General features: G+C 35.5%; 2 long non-coding RNA genes across 2 annotated transcripts; both read right to left on the reverse strand.

Annotated features, from left to right (window-relative positions):
- Positions 1-464: 464 nt before the first annotated feature.
- On the reverse strand, positions 465-1913 carry LOC112191757. Its single transcript, XR_002933108.2, has 2 exons — positions 1661-1913; positions 465-730 (listed from the first exon to the last, which is right to left on the reverse strand). It is a non-coding gene; the product is annotated as an uncharacterized LOC112191757 (long non-coding RNA).
- Positions 1914-2002: 89 nt separating this feature from the next.
- LOC112191288 lies at positions 2003-3956 on the reverse strand. Its single transcript, XR_005807827.1, has 5 exons — positions 3517-3956; positions 3102-3261; positions 2537-2742; positions 2385-2438; positions 2003-2123 (listed from the first exon to the last, which is right to left on the reverse strand). It is a non-coding gene; the product is annotated as an uncharacterized LOC112191288 (long non-coding RNA).
- Between the last annotated feature and the right edge of the window lie 6929 nt (positions 3957-10885).

Raw genomic sequence — 10885 nt, forward strand, 5'->3', positions numbered from 1 at the left:
TCAGACTACACTTCCGATTACCTTATGTTGTCTGCATCTTATCTAAGATAACAATTATCTGGATTTCGGTGTTGTCTGAAATTCAATTCGTATGACAATCTCTTGGATGCATGTGTTGTACCGGATGAATTTCAGACCACACATTTTATTTTTCTTGTTGTCTGAATTAATGTTATAAAACAAGTTTGAGGATGCTAGTGTTGTCTGAATGTTATTTAAGATAACATTTGATGTTGATGAATTTGTTGTCTTGAATGAACCTCAGACCACACTTTGCTAGACGCCGATGTTGTCTGAATAGCTTTAAGATGACAAGTTGCTAGATAAAAATGTTGTCTAAATTTTCCTCAGACAATGTGTTATGTCTTTTTGGACTTGTGTTGTGTGATATTTTGCATTACAACAGTTACTAATCCTATATATGTTGTTGAAATTGAATTTGCCCAATTGATATGGAAATAGACTGATATGAAATTCGAAGTTCCAATTTCATTTACCACATTCTCATACATCATTCTCACAAATCTTACATTATCAATTCAAAGTACTAGCATCAACTCATGTCCAACCAAATCTAAAGAACAAGGTCTCAACTGAACTAAAAAAATATATGGGTACCCAAGTTCCAAGTACAATGCTTACATATATGTCTTGACCACAAACTTTGTCCACTCATTTCTAACCACATCCATATCTTCTTGGGATATGCTTCTTTGCCTCTTCTTTCCCACTGAAACAAAAGGGTTTGCACTTAGTAATAGACAAAATTGCAGAAAAGAATCTATAATTGTCATTGAGCATTATGTATTCTGGCCAACCTTGAAATTTTTTTGTAATTTGAGCATTACATATATGCCACTTAGTAAATGACAACCAAAATTTCAATAACCATAATCCAAGCAACCAATAGCAACCAAAATTAAATATATGACATTTACCAAAACACATGCAAAACAACAACAACCAAATTTTCGAGCAACCAAAATTTCAAGCACTTTGGACTTTCCTGACATAATCCAAGCAACCAACATCAACCAAAATGATATATATACATATTCACCAAAAGACATGTAAAACGATAGCAACCAAAATCAGAAGGTAAAGGCAAACAGCAGTCTATCTCCACTATGAATTTTTTTCAATCAAATACACACATGCAAATACCTCAATTTAACTTTTCAGTTTCATGAGCAGAACCAAAAGCAGGAACAACCAAGTCCAAGAGACTTGAAAATTTCAGAAACTTTATCATGCACCAAACCCCCAAAATCTTCCTTCCAAACACAGTTTGCCTTCCAGAATATCACAGCATACCATAACAACTAGCCCTGACCAATTTTTCGATATTTAAAAGAACACAAAATACGGTACCAAACAAGGAATAAAACAACTTTCTCTGCTAAACAATTAGGCAACTGGACATAGATATAAGAACTAGATAAATGGTTTTCAAAACTAGTTGGTAAAGTCAAATTGCAAGACCTTTTAAAATCCAAGAGCGATAATAGCAGAGTGCCCAAACTCCCAAAAATAAGTGCTAGGAGAAATCAGAACATGGTTCACTGAACAATCGCTTACTCTTACGAGTCTAAACATAAAAAAAGTAAAAAAAAAACATTAAAAAAAAAGAAGCATAATTTCAGATATAAAAGTCACTCACCGTTTTAAATTAGTTCTTCCTCCTCACCCATTCAAAAACGAATGGCAAAACCTCCACCCATTGCTATATTGTACAGCCGACAACCAAAATCATCTCAATCTTCATTCTCTTCTTCTTCTGAAATCCAAACCCATCATAAACAGATCACTACTCTCTTCTGTTTTTCTTTCCCTATTTTCTTTCTCTTTCCCGTGCTCCCTCTTTTCTCTTCTTCTTCTTTCTTCTCCCTGATTCCTTTGCTTTTCTCCTCCTCCCTCTCTTCTCTTTCTTCTCTCTTCCTTTTCTCTTCCTTCCTCCATGTTCCCTTTCTTTTTATTCGATCCGACTCCCCCTTCTTCTTTTCTTTCTTCTCTTCTTCTCCCTGTCTCTCTTTTTCTTCTTCTTTCCCGTCTCCCTCCCTCACTATAGTCGGCATCCAACCCTTCTCATCTCCCAAAAATTTTTGTCCCGAAATTTGCAAAACCTGAATGACCACAAGGTAACAAACAGCCTCAAAAACTGAACATAATTCAAAATCAAAATAACTAAAATGTCCCAAACTGATGTAGATAAAGTCTGAACATCCGCTATAGGATACTTAGGATTCTCAAGTTAAAAGTCTAACTTCAGTAGCAAAAGAAACTTGGATTGCCATAAACCAAAACTATGATTGTTTAAGAGTTGAAAAGACTGAAACTTTAATATTTTTAAGTTTAATTACATACAGAAAATCACTCACACATACTTGATGAGTACAGTTACAGATACTGAAGTTTTGGCAAATTGAATACTTCTTTACCTGTAAAAAATCTCAATTAGATTACATATAGAAATTGAAGAGACTAGCTATATCCTAATATACTTAAAACAGAAATAACACAGCAAAACAGGGAATACCTCAAGTAATAATTGATGTAAAATGAAACAGACAAGAAAAAAAGGATTCCCCTAGCTCATTATTGCCCTTCTCCTTCGATTCTAGCTCAAAAACAAAACAAAGAAATTTGAGAAATCGAGAGTTAAATTTGCAGAAACACTTAAAATAATTGCCATTGTACGACCTGGAAATTCTTCCTGATTGTGAATGTTTCTACCAGCAGTACCTGTAAATGGAGAAATAGTGTGTGACTCAAATTAGAAAGTAAATCCAAATAAGGTACCAATTTTATCATTACTGTTTTGATTTAATTGGGATGCTTATTTATGTTCGTCTTCTTTCTGTTACATCTTCACCTTTACCAATAGAGAGTGTATTGGACTACAATCTCACCAAATTTATCTTCACATATATATCTAGACATTATTCTCTGTGCAACAGTTCATCAATGTACAACACCAAGACTACAATTTCATACATTATGATGAAAAAGAATTCAAATGGGGCCTTCATTTACATAGCATTCATTGTATGATCATAACCCAATTGAGTAAAAACATGAAAATTTAGGAGCTACTGACATACCCAATCCACCAAGAGTCTCCCCCTTCGTCTCTAGACCGTCTTTAGGATTCAATTTTGAAGAACCCCCAATCAATTACAAATGCGACTCATAGAAACAGTAGTGTTTCTTTATTACAACGCTGCCAAGGAGCTTCTCCTCCTTCTCCAGCATCTCAAGTGTCTACACCATTAAAGAAACAAAAATTCAGCAGAAAAATGATTCTAATACTAGATAAAAATTCAAACTAAGGCTAAAATGATTCTAATAGCAGATAAAAATTCAAACAACTGAATATGGGAATATCATTCTCTTAAATAAGTTGTACTAAAAGGTTTGTTAGAAAAAGTCTGAACTCAGGAAGATTTGATATCTTTGAATGTTTAGTATAAAATGAAATAATGTCTACAAAGTTAGTTAGTGGTGGGTGGTACATACTTGCATATTGATCGGAGACTGAATGACTTCATCCCTTCAACAATTTTCAACATGTCCACGATAAGCCTAATATAGCTTTCTCTTTCTCGGGTATCCTCCCTGAAAACTCAGGCCTGGGGGTTTCAAAGCCACAACAATTTCATGTAGTGGTAATCATATATAAACTCTAGCATATCATATCTGCAAATTTTATATTAGATCAAAGAATCAAAACCCCAAATTTTACATTAAAATTGGGAAATCGATTAAATAGGGTTTAGAGTTTAGATAAATGTTTGCAGACTAAACATCTCTTTTCTATTTGTTCCCAACCCAATCTTTCTCTCTGAGAGTGTCAAAAAAGTTTGGTTCTCGGAGCTATTGAAAAGCTAGAGCATAGACTACAAAAGAAAACCAAATTACATACATGAAGAATTGAATCAGATAAGTATCAATTAACAAAAGAAAGAAATAACAAAAACTTTTGCTTTCACAGATTGTAAAAGTCGAGAAATTGATAATTGTTGCTAAAAACGTGAAAACAAATGACTAATAAAAGGAAATGACTTCAGCTATATCAGCTATATCACATATATGTAACACCTAAAATTACAATATTTAATGAGGGTGTTTACCTTTATTTTATTTTCATCGTTCCTCAATGAAATTGTGGCCTCTGCTCCTGAGGGCTTCTGCTCACTAACCTCAGTGACCGGCTTACAAACTGCAATTGAAGAAGAAGTTACCTTAATTAAATGGAAATCAAGTTATCAAATAGTCAAAGTGTCAAACCCATTTCTAATCCGCCCCTGACCTGAATTAAAATCAACAATTCATTCAACATCAAGAAATCAAGTCCGCCTCTGTCCTCTTCATTCAATCATTCAATGCAAACTTGCAAACACAACCACCTGAGTCAAAAGGAAATTCAAGTATTGAACCCATTTCAACAAACTGACCATACCATTACCTTAGTTCAAAACCAACAAGATCAAGTCGAAAATTCGAAATTGAACCCAATTTACATATCACGAAAAATCAGAAACTCAGATTAATAGGAAGTTCACTCAAGAAGAAGAGGAGAAGAGGAGGAGTCGACTGTCGAGGTCCTCGAGGAGGAGGAGGAGACGGAGACGGAGAGACTAGAGAGAGATACCTGGAGGGATAGAGGCGGAGATGGGTCTGCTAGACTGCTAGTTGCAGGTTGCTGGCCAAGAAGCTCGGCGGTGGGCGCTGGGTGAGTGGGTGGGGCTTGAAAGACCGGAGATGCCGCACGCCGAGACGGGTTGGACACTTGGAACTTGAAAGGAGAGAAGCTGGATCGGGACTCGGGAAGTCGGGAGTTCGGCGGTGGGGCTTGAGTTGCTACAAGTGTTCCCAAACAAAAAAAACCAAGACATATACCTATTTTTTTTTTGGACCCAAAAAGCCCGGTGGGGCTTGAGCCAACCCAAGGTATACGTAGATCCGCCCCTGGTGGCGGCGATGGCTTCTCAAGATAATTGAAATCAACTTCGAGCTGAGGCGGCGGAGAGAGTAAACTACTGGACCAAGTAGCGACTTTGAGCTGGACCGGCGGAGAGAGAGAGAGAGTGAGAGCGAAAGTGAGAGGTGAGAGCGAGAGCGAGAGAGATTGGGACTAAGAGTGAGAGTGAGAGTGAGAGTGAGAGCGAGAGTGTATCGATTTCACTCTCGATAGGCTGGTGAGATGGTGAGAGTGAAAGGGAGGGAGAATGACCTAATTTTTTTCAACTTAGGAGGGAAGTTTTTTGTTTTGATACGACTAAGGGAGGGAATTGAGCAGATAGGGATTTGTGTTTTGGCTAGAAAATAAATGTAAATTATTTTTTTTTTTTTTTTTCTGATTTCTCAGACAACATATGTCCTAGTAAGTGTTGTCCTAAAGTTGTCAATTTCACCAAATTCCAATTGATTACAATGTGTTGGCTGAGTTTGAGAACAGACAACAAATATAACTAACATGTCGTCTGACTAACTCAGACGACACCAAAATGTCGTATGTCGTCTGTTACGTGTCGTCTGATTCACTTTGTGTAGTAGTGATGGTCTGCGTGATGATTTTGTATAAATGATGTCGATTGTTGTTGAGTGGTTGGTGCTGTGGTGATTGGTGTTATCAATGGATGATTGTGTATTGATCTAGTTCATTTCTATTATTGAATTGTTTGTTTTCTTTCGTAATCTCCTAAACTAAATTATATGCAGGGATTACCGTTTTCTGAATTGATTGAATTTAATTTAATCTCCTGAACTAAACTATATGTAGGGATTACTATGATCTCTATTGTTTAATTTTAATGTAATCTCCTGAACTAAAACTATATGCAGGGATTACTATGATTTTGGATTGTGTGCTTTTTGGTGATCTTCTTAACTAATTTTCTATGCAGGGATCACTGATTTTTATTTAGTTAAATTGTGAGTGCAGTCGTGGTGGAGACTCGTAGTGAGTTGAGAAACATTTATCATGTCATTGTGGTAATAAATACTTCCTGTCAAGAGGAAATAAGAGTGATTTCTTGGATTTGTTGTTGAGGTTTCAAATTATCTGATTTGTCACAGTGGTGACTTGTGTTTTCCTTAAAAAGAAAATGATTTTGATGTTGGAATTAATCATTGTGTTGATTTGTTGTCCTGGTCTCGTGAAGGTGTTTTGTGGTTATCTAGGTTTACTCAATGAGCTTGCAAAAGCTTACTGGGTTTGTTGTTTCAACCCGGTGCACTATTCCATGGTGTAGGGGTTATTGTGCAGGTCAGAGTAATAGTCGTCGAAACTGAGGTTTTGGTTGATGTCCTAGCTTGGATGTAGAAGTGTACTTTTGGTTTTAGCTTCCGCTGTGTAGTGAGTGTGGTGAGTGTGCTTACTTATTGAGTTGTTGTTCAGTTTAATTTGTAAATTCTTTGTAATGTAATATGTGACTCTAAAGAACGAGTCAGTATTGACATTTGTGAGCTCGGTTTATTTTGTTGCTTAGTTTAAATGAAAAAAATTTATGAGTGTTCTTTCTTGTGCATTTTAATTATCGCGTTTCGGATTCAAATTTCTTTATTTGAAATTCGAGGCGTGACAATGGGCTCCATGGCAATCAAAATTGATTTAGAAAAAGCTTATGACTCTCTTAATTGGGACTACTTAGATAAGTCCAATTAAAAATTATCTAGGTATTGTCTCTTTTTCCATTCTTCTTAATGGCTGCCCTCAGGGTCATTTTTAGCCTAATAGAGGGATTAGATAGGGAGATCCTCTTTCACCTTATTTATTTATCCTTGCTATGGAACCCTTCATTAGGAAAGTCAATGACCTTACGACTAAGTCTAAAACACATGTTGGTATTTTGACTTCTACCCATAGTTTTAAGGTTTCTAAACTTATGTTTGCGGATGATTGTCTTATTTTTGCAAAAGCTCCTTATTCAGCAGCAAAAAATATTTTGCATACTTTAAATCTTTTTCTGAAGCACCGGGTTAGCAAATAAATTATCATCAGTCCACCATTTATTTTTCTAATATTATCTCTGCTTCCATTAAAATAGATATTGCTTGTTGTTTAGGCATTTAGCATAAATCTTCTATTGGTCGTTATCTAGGAGTTCAGAATATTGTTTGCAAGAAAGATCCTCTTAATTTTAATGATCTTACGGTTAAAATTCAGAAAAGGTTAGCTGGTTGTAAAGCTAATACTCTCTCTCTCTCTCTCTCTCTCTCTCTCTTTCGAGGAGGTAAGTTAACCTTACTTAAATCTAATCTTTTGGGGATGCCTAATCACATTTTTTCTTGTTTTTAGTGTCCTCGTAGTCTTTCTGGTAGAATTAATAAAGAATTAGTCAATTTTTCTGGGGGAAGTCTCATGGTCATGTTGATTGGAATCAAGTTTGTTTGCCCAAATCTAAAGGTGGTTTAGGGGTCAAATTACCTACTCATTTTAATAAAGCTACTTTAGCCAAGTTGGGTTGGAAATTCCTAACTCAGCCTCATAATTGGTGGCTACAGTTAATTACTATAAAGTACCTGAAGCATCAGCATTTGTTTACGATGCAAAAAAAAGCCTCAAATTCATTGGCTTGGAAAGGTATTCTTGATGCTAGAGATTTACTTTCTCAGGTTATTAGATGGATTGTGGGGGATGGTCACACTATCTTATTTTACTCTTTTAACTGGGTCTTTACCTTTTCACCTTTTTCTAATGTTACCAGAAGATCAACGATCTCATTTAGATTGGAATCTTACAGTAACACATTTTATCAATAATAATATTTGCTCTTTCAAATATCTTACCTCAGGATATTGTTTAACAGATTATAGCAATTCCTATTCTGATTCATCCTACACCAGATACTTTTGTTTGGGGACCTTCATCTTCACGGGAATGTTCCATCACTTCTTCTTCTTGGATTCAGACTAAGGCTGTTCCGAGCCATTCTATATACCTACTTTTATCAAAGATGTGGAAGCTAAATATTTCTCCTAAGGTTAAAATTTTTGCTTGGACTTTACTCTGAAATGCACTTAAAATTCGAGATAAACTTTCTACTTATAATCATAACATTTTCCCACATTGTCCTTTTTGTTTCAATTCTTTAGTGTCCACTGACCATCTATTTATGCATTGTTCTTTTGCTACTCAAGTTTGATCTTCAGCTCCCGCTCCTAATCCTTTGTCTTGGAATAGCTCATTCTCGAATTGGATTGAGCATATTAGTATCAATTCTTCTTCCACTGATAAACTAGCTTCAATTTTCTATACTGCTTGGGCCATCTGGCACTACAGAAATAAATTAATCTTTAAGAATATCTGAGGCTCTCCTGGATCTTGTGTGTTTCAGGCTTTTTTGCTAGGCTCTAGTTATTTGTGTTGGAAATTTTGATTTTGTATTTCAAAATACTTTGTGTAACTCCCAATTCATTGAAAAATTATTTACTATACATTTATTCTAAAACGTTACTAATTCATTATGGTCATAATATTAGAGCATATTAAGGTTACAGGAGTTGCAATATTCCAATAATTATCTTATTAAATTTGCATCATATCTCTAAGTATTTTCATCTACTATATATACCTGTCAGTTCTTGCTCTTAGACACAGAATGAAATTCATTATCTTCTATAGTTCTCTCCTAGCCATTTCTCTAGTGAGTTCATACATATTCTAGAGTGTGCTTTGTTCTTGCTCTTCCATAATGCCAAAGGAAAAAATCAAGCATTTCTAGGATCCAAGTTTGCGAGTGTACGCTTACAAGGATTAACGGTTGTTGTACCTTGGAGGGTAGGGCGCCACCAACTTGCTACACCGAGACATTGTCTCCGAGGGGCGAAATCTACTCTTAAGGGCAGTGTTTACACGCCTCAACCTTAAACTCTTTTCGAATGATGTGTCCTTTAGAAGTCTACAAATGCAAGAGATAAGTCCTATAATTCTTATTATTTTAATCTATTATGACAATAATATTATGATTATTATTTGTTATTAATACAATGTATTTTTGAGATCTTGCAGGAGGTGAAATTTGGAGAAAGAAGTAGCATCCATCGACCAAATTTTCCAACAATTTGCAGGCCAATCCCCGGATGTCTCAACCAAAGGTTTCCAAATTCTTTCATATCAAGTGAAAATCTCCCAATATTAATTATGTTAAGTTGAACTTTGAGGCTCCATCAGGAATGGCTCAGCTGCTATTGGATTTGTTATTTGCAATGAGGATGCTAATCCTCTGTTTGCGTAAAATACACAGCTTGGGAGTGTGTCAATACTTGCTGCGGAGGCAACGACGTTATGAGATGTGATCGGAGTAATATTTTCTATGTTTTTAGTATCATTTTCTCTACATTTTACTTGGTTATTCTCTTAACAATATCATTTCTAACTTAGTTTTGTGTTTTTAGGTACATTTGAGCTCCAAATGCAAGAAATGAGCTAAGAAGAGCTAGAAATGATGGAAATGAAGGCAATGAGGAAATGAGGCGCATAAATGACAAAGAAATGGAGAAATGAAGCTTTCCCAGTTCTACTAGGAGAATGAATCCCAGTTGAAGTAGGAATCCTAATGCAACCAGGAGTGAGCTCAGAAAAATGATGTTCGGAAATGAGAAATGACAGAGTCCTAGTTGGAGTAGGAAACCTGATCATAGTACTAGGAGACCTGGTGGTGCTAGGAGATGCTGTGTCTTGAAGATGACTCAAGATAGTTCAAGAATGTTCTAGAATAAAGAAGGAATTTCGGCAATATGAAAATAAATTTCGAATTGGCCCATTTTGGGAGAGTTTGGCTTGAAGTTTGAAGCATGTGACTTGCACATGATGCTCTAGATCCTTCTTGACGTTTTGAGGAGTCCATGGCCTATTCTATATGCTTTTGCCGTGAGAATTACAAGGAATTATCAAAAGATTTCGGTAATATCTTTAAGGGATTATTATTGGATTTTCTTGAGATTTTATGAGAGAAAATAGAGGAATAAGAATTGATTTATGACTCTATATACAAGGAGGCCAAATTATGGACTAGATACATGTTGATTTCGGCAAGAAACTAAGGTGACTTGTTCTCTACTTCTCAAGGAATATTTTCATTGGTTGAATGATGTCACAAGTAGATTTTGACCTAGATTCTCTAGCCCTTGCCGTTTACTATAAAGGAGGTTTGTGAAGACTCATAATCAAAATATACAAACACTCCCCTTTCTCTTCCAAGTTTTGGCAACTTCAAGAAATCCAAAGTTCAAGGCCGTGAAGCATCCATTCATCCATTCAAACATCCTTGTTGTAGCTCTCATCCATTCCACCACCTTTTGAAGCTTCTTCCGTCCTTGAAGATCAAAAAGTGTAACCATGGAACCCTATTTTCCGTTTTCGGTTTTGAACTATGTAAAACGATTTCAATTTCTTATGAATTTCGATTTTGGTTTTCTTATTTCGTTTTCTTGCTTGCGATTTCTATGCTGGATGAAAGATTGATTTTAGCTATGTGATTTTCGAATACTATGAAGCGTGTTTTAGGTTTTAGGTTTTCAAAAAGATAAATTGCGATTTCAAAGTGTTCTTGCATGATTGTTAATTTAGAACTTCAATCCCATCTTTTATGTGTTAATTGATCTTTGGATGCATACTTAGGTTGATGAACATGTAATTGAATCCATATTAAGGTGCTAGCATTCTAGGCTTTAATAATTTCGGTGGAAAACCTATAATTACTTAGGTAAATTAACAATGAGTTTTGCATGCTTGATTAGAGTTCTAACTTGTGTTCTTGACTTAATTGATTAAACTTTCATGATTCTTAATGCGTTATGAGTGTTTTTGTTAGTGATTAGCTACCACTAGTGATTGCATGATTAATAGGGTTAACTATGGTGCGTTCATCTAGTTAATTTA

The sequence above is a fragment of the Rosa chinensis genome, chromosome 3 (genome assembly GCF_002994745.2).
Source record: "Rosa chinensis cultivar Old Blush chromosome 3, RchiOBHm-V2, whole genome shotgun sequence".
NCBI lineage: Eukaryota > Viridiplantae > Streptophyta > Magnoliopsida > Rosales > Rosaceae > Rosa > Rosa chinensis.